Source organism: Mustelus asterias, chromosome 4, assembly GCF_964213995.1.
Source record: "Mustelus asterias chromosome 4, sMusAst1.hap1.1, whole genome shotgun sequence".
NCBI lineage: Eukaryota > Metazoa > Chordata > Chondrichthyes > Carcharhiniformes > Triakidae > Mustelus > Mustelus asterias.
The window spans coordinates 141,971,986-141,998,492 of record NC_135804.1 but is presented as its reverse complement, the minus strand read 5'-3'; the positions used below and the strand labels follow the sequence as shown (position 1 = coordinate 141,998,492).

At 46.0% G+C, this 26,507-nt stretch overlaps 1 protein-coding gene and 1 non-coding gene across 3 annotated transcripts in view; one reads left to right on the top strand and one right to left on the bottom strand.

Annotated features, from left to right (window-relative positions):
• Positions 1-26,507, top strand: part of LOC144492405 (uncharacterized) — a 202,283-nt gene that overhangs the window by 137,176 nt on the left and 38,600 nt on the right. The window lies entirely within an intron of this gene.
• Positions 23,604-23,717, bottom strand: trnal-caa (transfer RNA leucine (anticodon CAA)). The gene is made up of 2 exons: positions 23,680-23,717; positions 23,604-23,649 (listed from the first exon to the last, which is right to left on the bottom strand). It is a non-coding gene; the product is annotated as a tRNA-Leu (tRNA).

The following is a 26,507-nucleotide window of genomic DNA, read 5'->3' as shown; positions in this document are numbered from 1 at the left end:
GTCCCTGTAATCTCCTAGTCCAACCTATGTTTCCTAATTCTCTCCTAATAGCCTCATAATTACCCTTCCCCCAGCTAAAACCACTGGCCCGAGGTTCATGCCTATCCCTTTCCATCACTAAGGTGAACGTAACCGAATTGTGGTCACTATCACCAAAATGCACACCAACTTCCAAGTCTAGCACCTGGTCTGGCTCATTTCCCAGCACCAGATCCAATATAGCCTCACCTCTAGTTGGCCTGTCTACATACTGAGTCAAAAAACCTTCCTGCACGCTTTGAACAAAAACTGACCCCTCTAACGAGCTAGAGCTATAACAATTCCAGTCAATATTAGTCAAGTTAAAATCCCCCATAACAATTGCCCTATTACTTTCACTCCTAAGCAGGATTGACTCCGCAATCCTTTCCTCAACCTCTCTAGAACTTTTAGGAGGTCTATAAAAGACTCCCAACAGGGTGACTCAAGTCATCTCAGAAATGCAGAAGTGAATGAAGTGGTTGCAAATGTTTCAAGCTTAGATTTTCCTGTTGGCTTTCAAGACCAAATTGAACTTAATCCACCATTCAATGAGTCATAAAATCAAGTATCAGAGAGCAGATGGAGGCCATTCGGGCTATTGAGCACACACTGACTTTCAAAGAGCGATCGGTTAGCCCTCCATTTTCCCCATATTCCTGCAATCATATCTGCTTCAGATACTCATCTAATTCCTTTCTGGAGGTGATTATTAAATCTGTGTCAACCACCGGGCGACACGGTGGCACAGTGGTTAGTGGTTCACGGTGGCACAGTGGTTCAATTCCGACCTCGGGTCACCGTCTGTGTGGAGTTTGCACATTCTCCCCGTGTCTGCGTGGGTTTCCTCCGAGTGCTCCGGTTTCCTCCCACAGTCCAAAGATGTGCGGGGTAGATTGATTGGCCATGTTAAATTGACCCTCGTGTCAGGATAATCTCAGGATACATATCTGGGGTTATGGGGATCAGGACTGGGTGGGATTGTGGTCAGTGCGGACTCTATGGGTCAAATGGCCTCCTTCTGCATTGTAGGGATTCTATGATTCTACCCTAACAGGCCGTGCATTCCAAATGCGAACCACTTGTTGCATGAAATAATTTCCCTCATGTCATCTCTGGATTTTCTGCCAATCACAATTTGCACCCTTCAAGGCTTCAAACATTGGAAACAGTTTCTCTTCATTCAGTTTATCCAACTCAGCCACGATTTTAAACACTTCCATCAATCGCCTCTTAATCTTGGTTAGCACTGCTGCTTCACAGCTCCAGGGTCCCGGGTTCGATTCTCGGCTCGGGTCACTGTCTGTGTGGAGTTTGCACATTCTCCTCGTGTCTGCGTGGGTTTCCTCCGGGTGTTCCGGTTTCCTCCCACAGTCCAAAGATGTGTGGGTTAGGTTGATTGGCCAGGTTAAAAATTGCCCCTTAGAATCCTAAGATGCGTAGGTTAGAGGGATTAGCGGGTAAATATGTGGGGGTAGGGCCTGGGTGGGATTGTGGTCGGTGCAGACTCGATGGACCGAATGGTCTCCTTCTGCACTGTAGGGTTTCTATGGTTTCTAGGGTTTCTATGGTTTCTTCTCTGCTCTAAGGAAAACAGCTCCAGCTTCTCCAGTCTACATGTAACTGGAATCCCTCATTCCTTGAAACCATTTGCTTTCCTATCCTCTCGAAAGCCTCCAAATCCTTCCCAAAGTGTGCTGCCCAGAATTGGGCACAATGGAATGAATTTCCCCGACTGGTTTGAAATCCCTGTGTCGGCCTCCAGGTCGAGTCTCCAAAAACATCTGTCATGAGGGTCGGAAGTTTACTGCCCCACATGCCACGGAAACAGAGTGGGCGAGGGGCGGACAACAGAAATGTCCGTTGACCTCGGGTGGGACCTTACGGTTTTGGGACAAGCGAGGCTGCAAGATCCGCAGGTAGCCAATTAACCTGTCACCCCCAGGCACTCTCCCCAATTAAGAATGTTGGGTGGAGCAATCAAAGCAGTAGATCCAATGGGAGAGGGCACAGCAAGGTCTGACCAGCAACCCCCTCAGAGGCATCAGTGCTGTCCCCTATATTAACCACGCTTCAGCCTCAACAGGTGTCCACAACAGAGCGCGTGCCAGGGATCTGAAACATGTGTTCGGGACAGGGGGCTGGTCCTCAATTGGGAAGACCCCATTGACGTCATCAGTTTACCGTCAGGTCAACACTTATTCGAACCTAATTAGCTGCAGCCTGGTAGCCTGATAGTTAACCGATGCCAGTCAGACGTCTGCCTCCCGCTAGACCCTCAGAGACAGGAAAATGTCAAGGAGCCAACTCAACGCGAGATTCTCTAACTTAGCTTCCAGTCCCACCTCCAACCTGTCTCCAGGCAACTGGGAAGGTTCAGCCCAATAATCCAGGTGGGGCCAAGCCAGTGTTTGCTATAAGTTCGGCATCACCTCTTACCTTTTGTGCTCTATGCTCCTGTTTATAAAACCAAACATTGTATCTGCTTTATCAACCGCTTTTGTAACCTGTCCTGGTGCCTTCAAATGATTGGGCATAAGAAGTGCCCTCAATTCTCTCTGCAATTGTATCTTCTAACATTGTAGCATTTTGTGTCTATGCTTAATCTGTCTTTTAACTCTGTCCACCTTCCTCATCTCCATATCATTTTATATCCTTGTATAGCTAATATCTATCAGCCTCAGATTGCAAATTATTAATTAAGCTTAATTGCTTCTGGTGGGACAGATCTCAACGCTTCTGTCCCCTCTCCCTCTTGGTATGAAGAAGTGTTTCCTGGATTCTCATCTGAACGTCCTGGTTTTAGTTTTAAGGTTGTGTCCCCTTTGTCCTAAACTCACCCACCAGCAGAAAAGGTTCTTCTCCATGTACCCGTTCAAAGCCTTTCGTAACTTTAAAAAAAATCACAATCCCATTTCCCCTTAGGTTTCCATGTGTCCCGGAAACTACAAGCCCAGTTAATATTATGCCACTTCATAATCTCATTACACTTCTGACAGGAAAACCACTGCCATCAAATATTTCATCAAGAAGATTTGCTGGAGGATTATTGCAGAAGTCACAGGAAAGATATGGGTGACCACGAGATTAGACTTCATAAGCATTCGGCATTGTGAAAGTAGAAATTGAGGTTTTGAATAAATTGCCATTGCAATATCTCTTACATCTCACAATATATTAATTTATGAGCTTTTCTTTGACGAGAATAGACCTAATAATGTCTATAAAATTCCAGTATTGCAGCATTAAAATTGACTTTGATTGCATAGGGCTTCCAAGCAGTTGTGGGTTTTTCTCCAAATCTGGAATGCGCCATCAAATGAAAATCACCTCATGGAAATAAAGAATTATAAATTTATTAGTACCCAGTCTCAGTCTTCATTACTTATAACTGAATGGGGGTTGGGGGGGGAGTTTTCCCATCTCACCCGCCACAGGAATCGTAGTGGGGCGGGGGGAGCGGATCAAGAAAAGGTCTGTTAACCATGGGCAGGATTTTCCAGTTTTAGGGTGAGCATGGCTGGAAAATCCCACCCGAGGTCCCAGCAGTCGTGGCGACTTCAGAGTCAGTTTATCCTTGAGGCAAATGAAAATCTATCCCTTGCTTCACTGGTAATAACTCAGCTACGTCCAGGGAGAGGGGTCAATGGCAATGGTGTTTGCAAATGTTTTCTCTCGGAGGGTTGCGTGACTTTGGAACTCTCTACCTCAGAAGGCGGTGACTTCCGGGGGTCACTGAGTATTAGGGGGCAGATGGATCCTTGTTAGGCAAGGGGATCAAAGGTCATTAGGGATAGATGGGAATGTAGAATTTGAAATACAAGTAGATCAGCCAGGATCTTGTTGAATGGCAGAGCAGACTCGAAGGACCGAATGGCCTACTGCTCCTATTTTGTATGTTTGTATGTTCAAATGTAATTAGATGCTATAGATTTGGTCAGGGGAGCACCTCCAGCTTCTCCAATACCACAGAAATTGGTATCTGAAATCAAATTTAACATTTATCTTTTGATGACAATTGCTCACTCACTACTGAATAATCAGCTCTTAAGGCCCAGTTCCTCCAAACTCCACAATATTGAAGTTAGCAAAGGAAACCAAGCATAGCCCCACATCTACAGATGGAATAAGCGCAGCTCCTACTGTACAAAGACAAAATCATGCTGATGCTGCGAAGCTGCAAGAAAAACAGGAAATAGAGGTTGGAGTTTTCCATCCCTTCCCTCCAGCGGGATCTTCCAGTCCCACTGAAAGTGCCCCCGCCCCCTCCCCCCACCCCGCCCCGCTCCACCATGGCAGCCTCCTCGGTGGCGCAGCCTGTGAGCAAGGCAAATGGCCTTTGACTTTGGCAGGACCAGAAGATCCCACCAGCAGCCGGTGGTGAAATTCCTCCCTCGCCGGAAAACACGCCACGTGGGGAGGCTGGAAATTCCCAGCCGGTGTTAACGGCCGGGATTCTCCCAGCTCGCTCGAGTAGCGCAGAGGGCCGGGAGACATCAGCGAGGTGCCTGTAGTGGGAGTCGCAACTGGCGTCTAGCCAACTGCGTGTCTCCCAGGCCCTTTGTTCCCCACGTATTCAGCCCCGCACTGGAAATCGCAGTGGCCTGTTCAGCGTGCTGATGCCAGCCTCTCGGGTGGGGGTGGGGCCGTTTCCTCCCCCCCCCCCCCCCCCCCCCACACCCACCCCCCCCACCAGGGGAATCTGTCTGAGACACTCTTGGAAGGACAGATTGCCGGAGATTCATTCAGCTAAGTACACCCAGAAAATGGGCGAGAAATTCTCCCCTCTTCCTGCCCATTGGGTACTTTTTTGGGAGAATCCCAGCCAATGTTTCGGGTCAATGACCATTCGTCAGAGGTTCCGATGAAAGATCAGGAACCTGAAAGATTGGACAGGATCTTCCCGGGCACAGAGTGATGGGAGAGGTGTTGGGGCCGAGAGAACAGGGTGCCGCGATGGGAAGGCTGCCTGGTACATTGCTGGAGAGGTTTCCCAGAGGCAGGCAGAGACCTGAGTTGTCTTCCTGTTGGACAGAGGCAGGGAACTCATTACCGTATTTAAGGCCCAGGCACATAAGGAGGAAGTCTCCTTGTGGCAGATCAGGGGCATCAGAGCTAGATACTCCGGCCCCCAAAAGGTGGGGGCCTCCAGCAGAAAGGACCACCCCCACAACCCCAAATGAAGCATCAGGAAGGATTTCTCCACCCCACCCCAATGAGAGGGACCAGTCTGATTGGCCCCTCTGAATTTTTATTTTAAACTTACCTCTACAAGGTGCTCACTATCACAAAATTGTGATAGCACAGAAGGCCGTTCGGCCCCTCGTGTCTTCCCTAGCTCTCCAAATGAGCAATTCTCCTTGTCCCATTCTCCTGCCTTCACTTGGTCCTGCATTCAGGGCCCTGAAGCCTGGAGGAAGATTCAGCCTGTTAATTCTACTTGCCCATCCACAGATGCTGCTTGATCTACTGAGTTCCTCCAGCTTGTTCTCTTTCTATTAGCACCTGCTTTAGTCAGCCAATGGGATAACTGAAAAATCGCCCAATTTATTAGCAGATTGAATTTCTTCCCGGCAGTTTCTGGGCACAGGGCGTTTCTCCCCAAAATTGGTCCTCATTTCACCCACTTTACACCCATTGCCCTGAGTACAACATGGTTCAACTTATATCAGAAAACCAAGTATGATGGCGGCACGGTGGCACAGTGGGTTGGCACTGCTGCCTCACAGCACCAAGGACCTGGGTCCAATTCCGGCCTTGGACGACCATCTGTGTGGAGTTTGCACATTCTCCCCGTGTCTGCGTGGGTTTCCTCTGAGTGTCCCTTAGTGTCAGGGGGATTAGAACATAGAACATAGAACATAGAACAGTACAGCACAGAACAGGCCCTTCGGCCCACGATGTTGTGCCGAGCTTTATCTGAAACCAAGACCAAGCTATCCCACTCCCTATCATCCTGGTGTGCTCCATGTGCCTATCCAATAACCGCTTAAATGTTCCTAAAGTGTCTGACTCCACTATCACTGCAGGTAGTCCATTCCACACCCCAACCACTCTCTGCGTAAAGAACCTACCTCTGATATCCTTCCTGTATCTCCCACCATGAACCCTATAGTTATGCCCCCTTGTAATAGCTCCATCCACCCGAGGAAATAGTCTTTGAACGTTCACTCTATCTATCCCCTTCATCATTTTATAAACCTCTATTAAGTCTCCCCTCAGCCTCCTCCGCTCCAGAGAGAACAGCCCTAGCTCCCTCAACCTTTCCTCATAAGACCTACCCTCCAAACCAGACAGCATCCTGGTAAATCTCCTCTGCACTCTTTCCAGCGCTTCCACATCCTTCTTATAGTGAGGTGACCAGAACTGCACACAATATTCCAAATGTGGTCTCACCAAGGTCCTGTACAGTTGCAGCATAACCCCACGGCTCTTAAACTCCAACCCCCTGTTAATAAAAGCTAACACACTATAGGCCTTCTTCACAGCTCTATCCACTTAAGTGGCAACCTTTAGAGATCTGTGGATATGAACCCCAAGATCTCTCTGTTCCTCCACAGTCTTCAGAACCCTACCTTTGACCCTGTAATTCACATTTAAATTAGTCCTACCAAAATGAATCACCTCACATTTATCAGGGTTAAACTCCATTTGCCATTTTTCAGCCCAGCTTTGCATCCTATCTATGTCTCTTTGCAGCCTACAACAGCCCTCCACCTCATCCACTACTCCACCAATCTTGGTGTCATCAGCAAATTTACTGATCCACCCTTCAGCCCCCTCCTCTAAGTCATTAATAAAAATCACAAAGAGCAGAGGACCAAGCACTGATCCCTGCGGCACTCCGCTAGCAACCTGCCTCCAATCCGAAAATTTTCCATCCACCACCACCCTCTGTCTTCGATCAGACAGCCAGTTACCTATCCAATTGGCCAACTTTCCCTCTATCCCACACCTCCTCACTTTCATCATAAGCCGACCATGGGGGACCTTATCAAACGCCTTACTAAAATCCATGTATATGACATCAACTGCCCTACCTTCATCAACACACTTAGTTACCTCCTCAAAAAATTCTATCAAATTTGTGAGGCATGACTTGCTCTTCACGAATCCGTGCTGACTATCCCGGATTAATCCGCATCTTTCTAAATGGTCATAAATCCCATCTCTAAGGACCTTTTCCATCAATTTACCAACCACCGAAGTAAGACTAACCGGTCTATAATTACTAGTGTCATTTCTATTCCCTTTCTTAAACAGAGGAACAACATTCGCCATTCTCCAGTCCTCTGGCACCATCCCCGTGGACAGCGAGGACCCAAAGTTAGTAGGGTAAATACATGGGGTTACGGGAATAGGGCCTGGGTAGGATTGTTGTCGGTGCAGGCTCGATGGGCCGAATGGCCTCCTTCTGCACTGTAGGGATTCTATGATTCTATAGATGCCTAATTTGAATATGTAATATATAAAATGTCTGCCCATTGTGACCTGCATTCTGTCAGTTTGCTGCTGTGATACAATTTGGGATATTGGAGAAAGGAAATGTAGGTAACGTGCTCAGCAGACTGTGTTGTGGCTAGCCACAAGTGAGTAAATCAAAGGATTTGTACAGAGCTGTCTGATGTCTACACTGACCTGAAAAAAAACAAATTCACCTGAGGCCATATACCATCTACACTGTCTGAATGACCTTGGCAAAAAAGTCAGTGTGGATAGAATCATAAAATCCCTACAGTGCGAAAGAGGCCATTTGGCCCATCGAGTCTGCACCAGCTCTCCAAAAGTGCCTCCCACCCAGACCCTCCCTGTGGCTCATAACCCACACATTTACCATATCTATTCCACCTAACCTACACATCTTTGGACACATTAAAGGCAATTTTAGCAAGGCAAATTCAGCTAAACTGCACATCTGTCAGACTGTGGGAGGAAACCGGAGCACCCGGAGGAAATCTATGCGGACACAGGGAGAACATGCAGACTCCACGCAGACAGTCACCCAAGGCCAGAATTGAACCTGGGTCCCTGGCGCTGTGAGGCAGCAGTGCTAACCACTGTGCCACTGTGCCACCCTCACCAGATACATAGGAAAGTAACTGGCCTTTTATTTGTACATTCCTTGTCACACATTGCCTGGAGTGGAATTTGGTCAGAGGAGTTAGTCATAAAGTCATACAAGTTTACAGCATGGAAACAGGCTCTTTAGCCCAACTTATTCGTGTCGCTCTTTTTTTTTTAAACCCCTGAGCGAGTCCCAATTGCTCCCATTTGTCCCATATCCCTCTATACCCATCTTAGCCATGTAACTGTCTAAATATTTTTTAAAAGAGGAACTTGTACCCATCTCTACTACTACCTCTGGTAGCTCGTTCCAGACACTCACCACCCTCTGTGTGAAAGAATTGCCCCTCTGGAGACTTTTGTATCTCTCCCCTCTCACCTTAAACCTATGCCCTCTAGTTTTAGACTCCCCTACCTTTGGGAAAAGATATTGACTATCTAGCTGATCTATGCCCCTCATTATTTGAGAGACTTCTATAAGATCACCCCTAAGCCTCCTACACTCCAGAGAAAAAAGTCCCAGTCTATCCAGCCTCTCCTTATAACTGGATCTCTTTTAACCTCTAATCTGTTATTTGACAGTTTTTCTTAAATTTGGCTTAAAATGTTTTGCCTCCTGTAACAATGTTATTACTGGGGACAGTAGGAACATAAGAATCATTGGATGGATGAGTTTAAAATTTCCCCAGAACAGTGCATGAACTATTCTTGGCATTATCCACAGTTGGATAGCAGTTTTTACAAATCTCCCTCTTCCTCTATTTGTTAACGTGTCCAATTGACATGTTGCTGTCTGCCTGTTGAAAGGTAACTTAAACGGAAGCAATGGTGCACGACCAGTATTGCAGTTAGTTACTCTACGTTTCCTTCTGCAAAAGGTGCCCACTCATCCATCTTCAAAACAAGAAGTAAGGACGCAAGACACACCAAGTGGGAACTTCAATTCACCACATTGAGTGAGGCAACTGCCAAGACTGAAGATCAATCTAGTCCAACAACCACAAGGAGCCTTGTTTCAGTTATTTATTATCGAGGCGACCAACAGTTCATTGTGAAACCAATGATCACTATCACTGGAAATTGTCACACTGCTACCATAAGTGATTCTGAACTTAAGAACTTTGTAGCCTGTGTATTTCACCCTCTCTGTGAAGTTACCTGTTTTTGCTGTGGTACTTACTGCGTGGCAGTATTTAGAATATTTGAATATTGAAGACCCACTGGGTATCTTTTCAATTCTGCTCCGTCCTGCTGCCTTCCGAGAATCATAGAGGTTCTTGTGTTCTTATGTTCCTTTTTGCTAGGTAAGATTCCAACCAATGGAAAGTTTTCTCCTGATTCTCTGGCTCCTTTATGTTTGATTCAATCAAATACAGCCTTAATGTCAAGGACAGTCACTCTCACTTCATCCCTTGAATTCAGCTCTTTTGTCCATGTTTGGACCAAGGCTGTAATGAGGTCAGGAGTTGAATTTGATTTGATTTATTATTGTCACATGTATTAGTATACAATGAAAAATATTGTTTCTTGCGCTATACAGACAAAGCATACCATTCATAGAGAAGGAAAGGAAAGGGTGCAGAATGCATTGTTACAGTCATAGCCAGGGTGTAGAGAAAGATCAACTTAATATGAGGTAGGTCCGTTCAAAAGTCTGATGACAGCAGGGAAGAAGCTGTCTTGAGTTGAATGACCTTGGCAGAATCCACACCGAGTATCAGTGAGCAGGTTGCTAAGTAAGAGCCACTTGATAGCACTGACAACAACCTCCCTTTATCACCTTGCTGGTGATTAAGATGATTGATTGGTGAGCGTGTTGGGTCGAATTTATCCTGCTGTTTTTGTGGATGGGACAAACCTCAATAATTGGTGTCACAAGTAGGCTTACATTAACACTGCAATGAAGTTACAATGAAAATGCCCTAGTTGCCACACTCCGGCGCCTGTCCAGGGACACTGAGGGAGAATTTAGCATGGTCAATACATCTAACCAGCATGCCTTTCGGACTGTGGGAGGAAACCAGAGCACCCGGGGGAAACCCGTGCAGACACTGGGAGACTCTGCACAGACAGTGACCCAAACCGAGAATTGAACCCGGGTCCCTGGCGCTGTGAGGCTGCAGTGCTCACCTCGGTGCCATCCATGCCGCAAACCTGGGCAGTTTTGCACACCAAGTGGATGCCAGTGTTGTATCTATACTGGAACAGCGTGGTTCGGGGCATGAGTTGTGTAGCATCTGGCAGATAGCTTAATGTTGGATGCTTGGAAGCAGGTAACAAAATTCAGTCACAAGAAAATGCAGAACCTGGTAAGAAATGAAAGGGACTTGATGAAGGAGTGGAAATAAAAGACATAAAAACATTTTAAAATAATACACTTGATTCATCAAAATCCTTTCAGTTGACAGCATCAGCAATAAGCCCATATCTAGACACATACCTTGACTGGTTAGCTCTGACATACCTAGTGACAGCCAATCAGAGCTGGCACAATCAAGTATCGCCACATCTAGCATAGAACTGGGAACTGAAAAGAAGTTACTGGGCTTCAAGCATTCACGAAGTAACATGGCAAATTCCTTTTGGAGACGGAAAAGATATACGTCCTGCTAAGACATATCTTTGACAAGTTTTATGCATTTGCAAACTAAAGAAAAAGTCTTGTCAAACGCTCTCACAAAATCAGTAAACTATATACATTATTTATTCAGCATCGCTCTTGCTGAACAGAATTTGGCTGGAAGTTTTGAAGAAAAGTTTTAAAATGGATTCATTACAAGCACATAAAAGCAAAAGAGGTCCTGTTGGTGTACAATATTTCACTGTTATTCAGCGAAGGAGATTTCCTAACTAACAACCATTTGATAACTCACAACAAATGGACGCAGTCTATCATGAACACAAAACTTTCAAATCATTAAAACAATAAAAGAGAATTAGAATTAATATGAAATAATTAATGCAAAACTGTTGATTTATCCAAACTTTGATGTATTACCAAAACCCAGAGCCTTACATGGGAGTCCACAAGAAGTTCCCCTTTGCCAATTTTCAACACTCCCCTCAGCCCCTGAAAGATTTATACTCAAATTCTTAGAAGAGATATTTTGATTGTCCTTCATTCAACTATTTCTGTCCTAAGAAAATAACTCCCTTTCAGAGAAAATAACAATGATTTTCAGCCCCCGCTGGAACGGAGATCAGAGGCGAGTCGGAGATAAATAAAAATAGCCCTGTCAACCAGCATGCCAATTCCTTGCCTCATTTTTGAAGAAGTGTGATTGGATGAGTGGATGAGACGGTGGCCACTTCAGTTAAGGGCCACTTCAGGCCAATTAAAAGAGGCCAACTGAGGATTTTTTCTCTTAGCTAACCCAGACATCCATTAGTCTGTTGAAACAACTTCTCCAACGGGAAAACATTGTTTGATAGACAGCTTTCTCTATTAGATCTATTTCTCAACCATTCATTATTTATTTATCCATGCTAAAGAGGTGTCACGTGCTTGCAGTTTCCACTATTGATATTTTAAAGATCTGGATGATTGACCTTTTTATAAGACTGTAGTAAAAGCAGTTTACTTTAAGAAAATTACGAATGAATTAATCTCTTCTTAAAGCTTTTTCACACATGCCATTGTTATTATAGGGTTCATTGGTTCTGTGCAGAGAGTATACTGGATGAATGGGCATGGCAATGCTATTGATTGGCATGGAGGGTAGTCATGTGGGTGGGTGGAAGGGCATAGGTTGACATTGAGGGTATGAGACGCTATGGGGGTGGGTGGAGGGGCCTGAGTTGGCATGGAAGGGACATGGGGAGTGTGTCTGGGGGTGAGGGCTGTGGATTAGACAGCTGTTTTTTGTTTTATTACTTTTATTCCATTGGGAAAGAAATGCCAAAGCACCAAGAGGGGCCTTTTAAACAGACCACCCATACACCCAGCCACTTTTGTGGCTGCCTCCACACTGTTTCCAGGGTGGGGGGGCTCAAATCCAGTTAATACCTGCCCTCTGGATTGAAAATTGCAAGCACTTTTTCCCAAGGCAAGTGCGTCAAGCCAAGATACTTCCTGACTCCCACTACCCACTTTGGGGGTGAAACTCCTGTCATTTTGTGCACAATTTTGGGCACCTTACTTTATGAAAGACATTGCAAGGCTACAGAAGAAATTTACAATGCAAATACCCGGTACAAAAAGGTTCAGTTGCAAGGAGAAACTCAACAAAATACGATTGACTGGAACAAAGAAGCTTAAATAGACAATGGACAACAGACAACAAAGAAGCTTAAATAGAAGGTTCTGAAAGAGCTGTTCAAAATGATGAAGCTTTTTAGTAAGTTAAAAATGCATACATTTAAAATCATTAAAGGAGGAAAGGCAAGCTATAGGACAACTTTTCTGCAAAAGATTATTAGGTGATAGTGTGTCAAGCAGTGGTTGAAGCAAAATCCATAAATCTTTTAAGAGACAAGTGACTGAATATTTTAAATGGAAGAAGGAATGGGCAAAGGAATGGCGGTAAATGCTTAGTATTTTCAAATAGCTGATCAATGTGAAATGGCAAAAATGGCCTTATCTTGTTCATTCTAAGAGAAAGCTGTAGGGCCTTTCATAGAATCAGAGAATGGTTACAGCATTCAGCCCACTGGGTCTGCCCACTTCCACAAGAGCAACTCACCCTGTCCCACTCTCCTGATTTTTCCCTGTAGCCCAGCAACTTCCCTCTTCTCAGATAATGATCCAGTTCCCCTTTGGAAAAGTATGGTCAGGAGTTCACCTCATCTAAGACTATTGACTGCGTACAAGGAGAATCTGGCCCTGGAGGCAACAAAGTGAAGGAGATAAATAATGATGCCCGTTCATGAACTTGGCCCATCATAGGAGCTGTGGGATATCCCCATCCTGTGACGTAGCCACAGGCAGTTACGTATCTTTCTTCTTTATTCACAGGCAGAGCACTTAGGAGCGTCACACAGTTAAGAAGCAGGTAGGAAGGTGGAGTTGAGGCGAAGATCAGATCAGCCATGATCATATTGAATAATGGGGCAGGCTCGAGGGGCTGAATGGCCTACTCCTGCTCCTAGTTCCTTTGCTCTTATGTTCTTAATTCTAGCTTCCAGTCTGGTCCTCTGTTGTCACTGGTTCAAGCTGGGTTTTTCATGGTCCATGTCAATAGCCCTTTCCAGAACAAACATAGACACTAGAAGTAGGAGTAGGCCATTCGGCCCTTCGAGCCTGCTCTGCCAAAGTGGTGTAAAGTACAGCAGAGTACAATAATCTGGGATACATTAGCTGCAGTTTCCTTATAGGACCAAGACATATGTTTAGTCTGCAACACCTCATTGGATATCTGTTTGGGTTTAGTTCCTGGATGCATCAAAGCTTATGTGACAATTCTGAAGTGGCCATCTGTAGTGAAGGAAAAGCTCTGGCAACATGTACCCTGCAGCTTTACGCCGATTTGGAGATTAGTCACATATCTCACACAGATGGGACCTCAGAAGTGACTTCAAGGTCTGGCTGCAGAGAACAATCTCTCTGCATACACAGCTCCTCAAACCTGCGGGTACAAATGTCTAGGAATCAGATGGTCAACTCCTTTCTCAGCAGTTGTGGTGTAGGGCAGTGCCTCACACTGTGACCCCATTTTGAGCTTTAACAGTTGCCGTGACACCAGAGGTGTGAGCCAGGTGGGAGAATGCTGTGTGAGGGGGTGGAGGATGGGGGTTGGAGGGGGGGGCGGGGTTGGTGGGGAGAGAGATATGAGTGTTGAGGGGGTAGGCAGGGTAGGGTTGGATTTAAGGGGCCTCACAGTTGTTAACACTTGGTCGGAACTCCACGGCAGCTACTGCTTCCTCGGAGCTCGCCGCTCCAAAATTTCATCTCACAACCCCTCTCGGTGGGGTAGGGCGGGAGGCCCTGGTGTAGAGGCATGAGCTGCACTGAGACATAAAGAGAAAAAAGATGCCCACAGCACTACGCAGACGTTCTGTCCAATTAGAATTTTCTTGTTAAAAACTTTCAGGTGGGAGACAAGGTACAAATTATGTTATAAAGCTGCTTGAAGCTTCAGTAATGAATGACAAAAAAAGATGTAAGTAAATGGATAGATCAAAGTGTAGCTACTTCAGGTTTAGATATTAATGAGCTGTGATCACTTCCAGAATGTAAGCCACAGGTAACTCCCCATTGCATTATCCAATGTTATACCTGATGGATGTACCAATGGTTTCGGCCTAAGAACACAGTTTGCAATGTACAAATCAGCACTTTCAGTGTCCACCATTATACAGCAGTAAAAGATGTTCATCTGGAGTGTAACAGCTAACTCACTCCAGTCTACTTCCCACCCAGTGGAAAAAATTAAAATTGGCACAAACATAGAACCATAGAAAATTACAGCTCAGAAACAGGCCCTTTGGCCCTTCTTGTCTGTGCCGAATCATTTTTTGCCTAGTCCCACTGACCTGCACTTGGACCATATCCCTCCACACCCCTCTCATCCATGAACCCATCCAAGTTTTTCTTAAATGTTAAAAGTGACCCCGCATTTACCACTTTATCCGGCAGCTCATTCCACACTCCCACAACTCTCTGCGTGAAGAAGCCCCCCCTAATATTCCCTTTAAACTTTTCTCCTTTCACCCTTAACCCATGCCCTCTGGTCTTTTTCTCCCCTAGCCTCAGCGGAAAAAGCCTGCTTGCATTCACTCTATCTATACCCATCAAAATCTTATACACCTCTATCAAATCTCCCCTCAATCTTCTACGCTCCAGGGAATAAAGTCCCAACCTATTCAATCTCTCTCTGTAACTCAGCTTCTCAAGTCCCGGCAACATCCTTGTGAACCTTCTCTGCACTCTTTCAACCTTATCTACATCCTTCCTGTAACCAGGTGACCAAAACTGTACACAACACTCCAAATTCGGCCTCACCAATGCCTTATATAACCTTACCATAACACTCCAACTTTTATACTCGATACTCCGATTTATAAAGGCCAATATACCAAAGGCACTCTTTACGACCCTATCCACCTGTGACGTCACTTTTAGGGAATTCTGAACCTGTATTCCCAGATCCCTCTGTTCAACTGCACTCTTCAGAGTCCTACCATTTACACTGTACATTCTACTTTGGTTTGTCCTTCCAATGTGCAATATCTACACTTGTCTGCGTTAAATTCCATTTGCCATTTTTCAGCCCATTTTTCTAGATGTGTGATCTTCTAGATGTGTAATCTTCCCTGGCACCACACAGCTTCCAGGTCATTGCGAACTGTGGTAAACTATACTTTGCACATAAATGCTCATATAAGATTCAGGCATCCTGAGTGATTCTCTTACTAATCACTAAATGCTGTCACGAGAGATCACTCAGGGGAGGTGATGGCCCCACTGGTATTATTGCTAGATCATTATTCCAGAAACTCAGCTAATGTTCTGGGGACCCGGGTTCGAATCCCGCCACGGCAGATGGTGGAATTTGAATTCAATAAAAAATATTTGTAATTAAGAATCTACTAATGACCATTAAACAATTGTTGATTGTTGGAAAAACCCATCTGGTTCACTAATGCCCTTTAGGGAAGGAAATCTGCCATCCTTACCTGGTCTGGCCTACATGTGACTTCAGGGCTACAGCAATGTGGTTGAACCCTCCAAGCCACTCAGTTTCGAGTGCAACTAAGGATGGACAATAAATGCTGACCTGGCCAGCAACGCCCATTCCCATGAATGAATAATAAAAAATGAGTGTGGTAACTAGTAACTTCATTCCAGTGTTAATATAAGCCTACTTGTGACAATAATAAATTTTAAACAGGTCTGTTGGCCTCTATGGAGGGCGAAACAGAGTTAATGGGCCTGATTTTACCAAAATTTTGCGCCCGTTTTCGGGCGGGGGGGAGGAGAGGAGGTGTGATGTCTCATCCTCTGGTCGGGGGGGGGGTTCTGCTGCCTGTCTGCAGCCGATCCCTCCTGGCACCATCACTGGTTCACTACCAGCCACAGCCATCTCTCCCGCTCTCTCGCACCTGCAGGGAAGAGTAATCTGTGGCTGGTAGTGTCCCAGTGATGGTGCCAGGAGGGATCGGCCGCAGACAGGCAGCGGAACCCCCCCCCCCCCCCCCTGACGAGAGGATGAGACATCACACTCCCTCCCCTCCCACCACCCCCCCCCCCCCCCCCCCCGCCCCCCCAGGGGATGATCGGTCACACCCCCCCCTCCCACCCCGCCCCCCCCTCCCACCCCACTCCCCCTCCCACCCCGCCCCCCCCCTCCCCCCCAGGGGATGATCGGTCACACCCCCTCCCCTCCCACTCCCCCCATCTCCCCCAACCAGAGGATGAATGGTCAGAGAGCTGCTCTCTCCGCTTTCTGCTTTTTTTTCGCGCCCGGGTGCGCTGTCAGATTTTTTTCGAAGTGCGCATGCGCAGTTCAGAGCTCCGATTGGTCCGCCAGCGCTAAGCCCCGCCCACAGCGCGGATCGGGCCGGAGCCGGCAAAACGCGTATGGGCGCACTGGAAAGAGGATTCCAGGCTCGGATCTATTTGACGCCCAGATCCGGCACTTGGACTCAAAATGGTAAAATTCCCCCCAATGTTTTGAATCTTTATGACTTATTTTTTGTCGGGCAGCAAAGTCGGTGCAGGTTTGGAGGGCCAAAGGGCCTGTTTCTGTGCTGTAGTTTTCTTTGTTCTTTGTTCTTTAACTTCAGAGCTAACGAGAGGGGGAATGGTGATGGATTTTATACTGCATAAGAGGGGGTGAAGCAGATAGAGCTGTGATAGGTGGTTTTTATTTCAGATTTCCAGCATCTGCAGTACTTTGCTTTTAGATTTCATTTGAAGAAAATTGCAGCCCTCACAGTGGGCACCATATAATGGTAAATCAAATCACCTGTGAATTTGAACTTTGGCTCCTGAGCATTTGGCAGCAACTAAGTAACGCTATGTGAAATTCACACAGTGGGCAGCCAGAACAGTTGAACAGTTGAGTACTTGGCACGCTATAACATTCAAGGTTATGGGCCAAGTGCTAGCAAATGGGATTAGGTGGGCCGGTCAGGGGCTTTCATGCATCGGTGCAGACTCGATGGGCTGAAGGGCCTCTTCTGCACTGTAGAGTTCTGTGATTCTATGATCCTGAGTTTGATACAACAGCATCTGAAAAGTGAAGGGGCACTTTTACACAGTTATCATTTCATATCTAAAAGTCTGAACTACTTTAACAGAGGAGTGTCTACACATTTGTTTTGAAATAATTCACAAGAATAGTGTGTTTAGGCACAAGGATATCTCAAAGCGTTTCTGGGTTTCTCTTTCATAGCATCCAATAAAAGCATTATTCGTGGCGTCTCGGTACAGACACTGAATCAGAAGTGACACAACTCTGTCATAAAAGTTTCTCTTTTATGTGATTTCTCTCTGGCGGATAAAGAATGACTCCATCGAGGTAATTTATTGTACTGGAAATCAATACATTTAAACGGCGGGGCTGAATATGCATTAGTAGCTTGCTGTATTGATTAACTTGCAGCAGAGTTAGAAGTTTGACTCAAGTGGCCAGCACAAAGATTTTTGGAGGAACAGGAACCAAAGACAAATTCGATAATATGCTAAATGTTTAATTTATTCATATAATCTGGAGTCACTGGCAACGCCAGCATTGATTGCCCTCCATAAGCCCTCTTAAAGGTGGTGGTGAGCCACCCTCTTAACAACTGAGGGGTTTGCGAGGCCAATTCAGTGGGCAGTTAAGAGGCAACCACATTACTGTTGACCTGACAATATACGTATATCAATGGCCACAGCAGAATCATTACCAGGAGTAAGCATCCAAAAGACGAGGGTAGGGATTGTGATCTATTAATACTTCCATGTAAATATGTATTTTAACCAAAACTGACCAGACTGGGAATAAAATCAAAGCAGTAGAATTAATGCTAATTTTCTGCAACCCACAACCCCTACGTCCACACCACCTCCCAACCCACAAGTCCCCCACCCCCCTTCCGCCACCTCCTCCATTACTTCCCACTGTTGGTTTAATTGATACCCACTTGGATCAAGCATTAGCCTCATGGATCAATTGAAATGGGGGATTGTTATGTAGATATTACGTGGGAACTCCACACATATGCTCCACATATGGAGAGTTCCAGCATGTCCCGCAAGATAATCTGGGTGAGGCAAAAAAAGTGGACACCCCTCTCCCTGCGCCACACCTCACCTCCTCCCCATCATTCCATCAACAGCCGCCCCCCCCCCCCCCCCCACTCCCCACATTCCCCTCCCAACTCCCACCCCCACCACCTCCATCTGCTGTGCCTCCAGTGACCCCAGGACTTTCCTCAATACCGAACAACCAACTAGCTGCCGCTTTAATTGCCAGCCCAAGACCGCCTGGCCAGTTGCATCAGGATTGGTGTTTGGGGCTGGGTCGCTCACTGGGTCTATCTAAACGAAGCATGTCCCACAAAGCGGTCTGAGCCTGCAGCTGCACTTCCCGGGTGCACGGCCAAAGTGTTCTGCCAACTGACACTGCAATGATAGAATACCCACTGCGGTGCTTTTAACATAAAGAAACGTCTTAAGGCATTTAACAGCGTCAGGGAAAAAAACAGTTGGACACTGAGCCAAAGAAGGAATGCTTATTGCGGTTCCCTTGAATTTTTGGATTTACATACGGTACTAATAATCTGAAATATTTATCATTTCCTTGAAGTAGGCTTTCTATCATGTATCTATACATCTTTTGATATTTAATCTGATTAATGGAATTTTCTATCCCTGACATTTCATTCAGTGCTGGAATTCACCCAGGAATTTCATTCAGTGATGGATTTGTTCTTAAATCCTCTCCTCTGTTGGTGAGTGGCCTGCGGATGATAATGAAGTTGTTGGAATGGACTCTTTACCTGCTTCCTGATTAGCCAATTATTAAAGAGCCCATAAGATAAAAGCAAATTACTGTGGATGCTGGAATCTGAAACCAAAAGAGAAAATGCTGGAAAATCTCAGCAGGTCTGGCAGCATCTGTAAGGAGAGAAAAGGGCTGATGTTTCGAGTCCAGTTGACCCTTTGTCAAAGCTTTTGGATGAAAGAGCCCATTCCTCCTTGGCTCCTCTGATTTAGTAATTATATTTAAATAACACGCTTTATTGATACCACAAAAACTCCTTGTTGGTATCACAGAATCCATATAATTCCGACAGTGCAGAAGGAGGCATTTGGCCCATCAAGTCTACACTGACTCTCTGAGAGCATCCCGCGCTGTCCCCATAACCCCATGCATTTACCCCACTAATCCCCCTAACCTACACATCTTGGGACACTAGGGGGCAACTCAGCATGGTCAGTCCCCCTAACCTGCACATCTTTGGAGTGTGGGAGGAAAGCGGAGCAGCCGGAGGAAACCCACACAGTCACGGGGAGAACATGCAAAGTCCACACAGACACTGACCCGAGATCGGAATTAAACCCAAGTCCCCGGCACTGTGAGACAGCAGTGCTAACCACTGTGCCACCGTGCCGCCCTTTGGTACTTTTATGGTCCATGTAATTATCGCATGATTAAATGGACACAATCCAGCTCCATACTTTAATCTCAGACATCGTATCCTGAGCTACGAAAATAACATTTTTATTCAAATTTTAATTTTTCTTGCCTTCTCTCTCACCATTTCTCAATTATCATTATACAGCAGCACAGGAGTGTAGTCTTCCTAACATCCAAATTCTTTGATGATTTCTCAATAGATTTGCTCAGTGGATAGTCGATGTGCTTGCCATCTTGACGAATCAAACAATATTTCTGGTGTGCGGGTTCACATCACAATTCTTACCTGAAAATCCCTCATTCCATACTGCAACAGAGCTACACAAAAGAATGAACATAGAACAGGTCCCAGCACACGGTCTTGCTTCCCACTGGGAAAAGCTCAGGCAGAGTGCTGTCAGTATGCAATGTGCCACATGTCCCATCATGGAGCTGCTTCAGAACTGGAAAAATTGCTTTGGACAACCAAATTTTCTCTTAAAACTCGCAAGTCCAGGCTGACTGACAATGTTAAAAGCTTTGGTCGAGTAAATGGCCGGGACTTTCTGGCCCCCCCCTGCAGCAGAAGTCACCATGGCGGATGCCACGAGCCAGTCAAAAGACCACTAATTTGGACAGTACTGGGTAAATCCCACCGGCCGGCGGGACAGGAAGATCCACACGTGGGTCTTGATATTGTTCCCTGCACTTCTCCTTAATTTGACACACAATACAGATCATGTCCTGGTCCTTGGATTAGCCTTCAAACTGCAGTACAATCAGGAATTCTCCTATCCATTATATTCAGGCACTGACGATCAAAAAGAATCTGCATGAGAATCTTATATACCAAATAGAAGTAACATTCACATTAGTGTCAGGCAATTAATATCTCCATTAAGAAGAATATAACCAGCTCCCCAAAATAGTCAACATTATCATTTCTAAATCTCCACCATCAACATCCTGGGGTTATCAGTCATCAGAAACTGGACCAATAATATAAATAATGTGGTGGGGGTGTGGTGGGGGGGCCGGGGGGGCGGGGGGGGGGGTGGGGGGGGGGGGTTTGGGGGTGTGGTGTGGGGGGTGTTTCTGGCCTCCCCATGGGATGCTTCCAATGGTGGGAGGTGGCACGCCGTTTGCCAATGGTGGGATCTTCCAGTCCAGCTGTTGTCAATGGGATTTCCCATTGATTCCATTCCATGCTGCCGGGAACCCCACGATGGGGGTTGCACCATTGGTGGGACCAGATGATTCCTAAAGCCATCATCCACAAGGCACATGTCAGGAACCTGTCGGAATGCTCCTCACTTGCCTGGGTTAATGCAACTCCAACAACACTCGAGAAGCTCAGGACTAACCAGCCCAATGATCGGCCTCAGATCCACAATATTAAACGTTCACTCCCTCCACCACCAGTGCACAGTGACAACAGTGAATACCATCTGCAAGATTCACTGCAGAAACTTGACAAGGCTCCTTTGACAGAACCTTCAAAACCCACTATATCTAACAGTTTGAAGAATAAGGACAACACGGGAAGAACGTCATCCTCAAATTCCACACGCTTTGTGTCTTGGAAATATATCGCTATTCGTTCATCGTCATTGGGTCAAAAACTTAGAACTCCCTCCCTAACAGCACTGTGGGCGTGCCAACAACACAAAGACTGTCACAAGTGAGGTGCCGAAGATTGGAGGATGGTCAATGTTGTGCCTTTGTTTAAGAAGGGCTGCAGGGGAAAGCCTGGGAACTACAGGCCAGTGAGCCTCACATCTGTAATGGGTAAGTTGTTGGAAGGTATTTTGAGAGACAGGATCTACAGGCATTTGGAGGCACAAGGACTGATTAGGGACAGTCAGCATAGCTTTCTGTGTCTCACAAATTTGATTGAGTTTTTTGAAGGGGTAACCAAGAAGGTAGATGAGGGCAGTGCAGTTGATGTTGTCTACATGGACTTTAGCAAGGCCTTTGACAAGGTACCGCATGGTAGGTTGTTGCATCAGGTTAAATCACACGGGATTCAGGGTGAGGTATCTAAATGGATACAAAATTGGCTTCTTGACAGAAGCCAGAGGGTGGTTGTAGAGAGTTGTTTTTCAAACTGGAGGCCTGGGACCAGCGGTGTGCCTCAGGGATTGGTGCTGGGTTCACTGTTATTTATCATTTATATTAATGATTTGGATGAGAATTTAGTAGGCATGGTTAGTAAGTTTGCAGATAACACCAAGATTGGTGGCATAGTGGACAGTGAAAAAGGTTATCTAGGATTGCAACGGGATCTTGATCAACTGGGCCAGTGGGCTGCCGAATGGTAGTTGGAGTTTAATTTGGATAAATGCGAGGTGATGCATTTTGGTTGATTGAACCAGGGCAGGACTTACTCAGTTAATGGTAGGGCGTTGGGGAGAGTTACAGAACAAAAAGATCTAGGCGTACATGTTCATAGCTCCTTGAAAGTGGAGGCACAGGTGCACAGAGTGACGAAGAAGGCAGTTAGCATGCTTGGTTTCATTGGTCAGAATATTGAATACAGGAGTTGGGATATCTTGTTGAAATTGCACAAGACATTGGTAAGGCCACACTTGGAATACTGTGTACAGTTTTGGTCACCCTATTATAGAAAGGATATTATTAAACTGGAAAGAGTGCAGAAAAGATTTACGAGGATGCTTCCGGGACTTGATGGTTTGAGTTATAAGGAGAGGCTGGATAGACTGGGACTTTTTTCTCTGGAGTGCAGGAGGCTTAGGGGTGATCTTACAGAGGTCTATAAAATAATGAGGGGCATAGATCAGCTAGATAGTCAATATCTTTTCCCAAAGGTAGGTGAGTCTAAAACTAGAGGGCATAGGTTTAAGGTGAGAGGGGAGAGATACAAAAGGGTCTAGAGTGGCAACTTTTTCACACAGAGGGTGGTGAGTGTCTGGAACAAGCTGACAGAGGTAGTAGTAGAGGCGGATACAATTTGTCTTTTAAAAAGCGTTCAGACGGTTACATGGGTAAGATAGGTATAGAGGGATATGGGCCAAACACGGGCAATTGGGACTAGCTTAGGGGTTAAAAAAAGGAGCGGCATGGACAAGTTGAGCCAAAGGGCCTGTTTCCATGCTGTAAACCTCTATGACTCTACGACAGCACCATTTCAAGAAGGTGGCTCCGAACCACCTTCTCAAGGGCAGTCAGGCATGTGCAATAAATGCTGTTCCTGCCACAATGATCACAGTCCATGAGTCAATAAAAGAAGTGAACTGCCCAATTAGTTCCTGTGAGAACAAATATTGTCTTTGTTCTCTGTTTCTTGATGATCTTTGAATGCTTTAGGTGCTGTGGACCTTCTCCTGTCTTCAGAGTAGGCAGTGCTTTTCCATTCTCCAAAGACCTGACAGTGGACCCTACTTTTCCAATGGTCCGCAGAGCATCCAAAATGTTCACAATAGCGACTTGTGAGCTGTAGGCCCATTCCGCTTCAGAAACAGACACACTGTTAAACACCTCCTTAGACTTATTTTTCTTGTTAACATAATATCTGTTCTTGCCTGCTCGTCACTAATACTAATAATATTGTGATGTGGACTTTAGGTAGCTTTTATTTCTGTGCAGAATAGTTTCACAGAAACATAGAATCCTCCAGTGCAGAAGAAGGCCATTCGGCCTTTTAAGTCTGCACCGAACACGCAGGCCCTATCCCCATAACCCCATTCATTTACCCTGGCTAGCCCTCCTGACACTAAGGGGCAATTTAGCATGGTCAATCCACCTAAACCATACATCCTTGGACTGTGGGAGGAAACCGGAGCACCCAGAGGAAACCCATGCAGACACAGGGAGAATGTGCAAATATAATTTACTGAATGGTCCAACAGCGATTCGCCGCACAGATAGTGACCCAAGCCGGGATTCAAACCCAGGACCATGGTGCTGTGAATCAGCTGTGCTGACCACTGTGTCACTATGCCACACCAAGATGTGTGTCAGGAGTGAGATTCGAACCCACGCCTCCAGTTGGAGACCAGAACACCCAGCTTATCGTGGAAGGACTTCACTTCTTGAGTCTGGCACCTTAGACCACTCAGCCACCCTGACACCCATAAATGATGGTTCATATGATGCCTGTTGGAATACCTTTGCAAATCCACTGAATCATCTTCTCACCATCGATCTTGCTTTCGATGCAAGATTCAGGTGGATTTTGCATTCTCCTTAAAACAAGATCCATACATTCCATTTCAGTTTTATCCAGTTTTGTATCAGAGTTTGACAAGATTTCTCTGATTTTCTTGCACAGAATCATTCTTCAACCATTCAACATTAAATCACCTTCGCTGATTGGCTGTTACTCTGCAGTATCTTCGGCATCACAACCAAGGGTTTCTCCAAAAATATAATTTTCTGAATGGTCCAACAGCGATTCGCCGCACAGCAGTCTTTACACTAACATTGCAAAGGTGACGCACAATTGTGTAGAAGATGAGGTGCCAGTGCGGAGAGCTTGGTCACATCCAGAATGTCCTTTCCTTGTCCAATTGTTGGATCCAAATGTGTTTTCAATAACCATCCTGTTCCTACCATACAAAGCGAGGAATAAAAAACCCTTCCACTTTACTCCATTCCTACCTTAAGTTTGCCAGCAGGTCAAAGCAACCCTTCTTGCACATGCATCGAGAGCTCCTGTCATGATTAGCTTCAAATCATAAAATCCCTACCAGTACAGAATGAGGCCATTCGGCCCATCACTTCTGTATCAACCACAATCCCACCAAGGCCCTATTCCCGTAACCCTCATTTATCCTGCTAGTACCCCTGACACTAGGGTCAATTTAGCATGGCCAATCAACCTAACCAACACATAGAATCATGGAATCATAGAATCATAGAAACCCTACAGTACAGAAAGAGGCCATTCGGCCCATCGAGTCTGCACCGACCACAATCCCACCCAGGCCCTACCCCCATATATTTTACCCACTAATCCCTCTAACCTATGCATCCCAGGACACTAAGGGCAATTTTTTTTAGCACGGCCAATCAACCTAACCCGCACATCTTTGGACTGTGGGAGGAAACCGGAGCACCCGGAGGAAACCCACGCAGACACGAGGAGAATGTGCAAACTCCACACAGACAGTGAGTGACCCAAGCCGGGAATCGAACCCAGGTCCCTGGAGCTGTGAAGCAGCAGTGCTAACCACTGTGCTACCGTGCCGCCCCACATCTCTGAACTGTGGGAGGAAACCGACACAGACATGGGGAGAAAGTGCAAACTCCACACAGACTGTGACCTGAGGCTGGAATTGAACCCAGGTTTGCAGTCATCAACTCAATAAGTTTGCTGCTTTTCCTTTTCCTCTGCTGTGTTTATCAGAGTTGGTGTTACTATAGGGTATACAATATTCTAGTCACAACACTCAGTTGATTAACAACATCGTTTGTCAGTTTCAAAGGTCGTACCGAAATGGTTGCCAAACTGAAGAGTTTACCTATGGGCATAAATACCCGGCTAATAGATTTGTGAGTTCTCCTGTCACAATGATGCTACATCACATACTCTGCCCTACGCATCAACTACAGTGGACTTTGGTAGTGATTCTGTCAGTCAACACATTCACCAGCCTTAATCATCGCTCTTAGCACAGTCGCATACTGATTAATGGTTTCTCCTGTGATTTTTCACACTAGAAAAGTTGGTGCCTTCATAAATCACACTTACGTTTGGAGTACATCTCAAACTACTTCATTATTAGTGAGCACATGCTCTCATTTGTCAGTGTTTAAAGTATTACAGTTACATAATGTGGTGTCACCAAAAGCATCGAAGAAAATGAATGTTTTCAGCAACTTGATGTTTTCAGTTTGTTGCACCTGTGAAATTCTTTACTAGTCATGATGTGGAGATGCCGGCGTTGGACTGGGGTGAACACAGTAAGAGTTTTAACAACACCCGGTTAAAGTCCAACAGGTTTATTTGGTAGCAAATGCCATTAGCTTTCGGAGCACTGCCCCTTCGTCAGATGGAGTGGATATTTGCTCACAAACAAGGCACACAGTGACACAAAGTCAAGTTACAGAATACTGATTAGAATGCGAATCTTTACAGCTAATCAAGTCTTAAATTCCAGATAATGTGAGTGGAGGGAACATTAGGCACAGGTTAAAGAAATGTGTATTGTCTCCAGACAGGACAGCCAGTGAGATTCTGCAAGTCCAGGAGGCAAGCTGTGGGGGTTACCGATAGTGTGACATGAACCCAAGATCCCGGTTTAGGCCGTCCTCATGTGTGCGGAACTTGGCTATCAGTTTCTGCTCAGCGACTCTGCGCTGTCATGTGTCATGAAGGCCACCTTGGAGAACGCTTACCCGAAGGTCAGAGGCCGAATGCCCGTGACCGCTGAAGTGCTCCCCCACAGGAAGAGAACAGTCTTGCCTGGTGATTGTCGAGCGGTGTTCATTCATTCATTGTCGTAGCGTCTGCATGGTTTCCCCAATGTACCATGCCTCGGGACATCCTTTCCTGCAGCGTATCAGGTAGACAACGTTGGCCGAGTTGCAAGAGCAGGTACTGTGTACCTGGTAGATGGTGTTCTCACATGAGATGATGGCATCCGTGTCGATGATCCGGCACGTCTTGCAGAGGTTGCTGTGGCAGGGTTGTGTGGTGTTGTGGTCACTGTTCTCCTGAAGGCTGGGTAGTTTGCTGCGGACAATGGTCTGTTTGAGGTTGTGCGGTTGTTTGAAGGCAAGAAGTGGGGGTGTGGGGATGGCCTTGGTGAGATGTTCGTCTTCATCAATGAAATGTTGAAGGCTCCAGAGGAGATGCCATAGCTTCTCCGCCCCGGGAAGTACTGGACGACGAAGGGTACTCTGTCCACCGTGTCC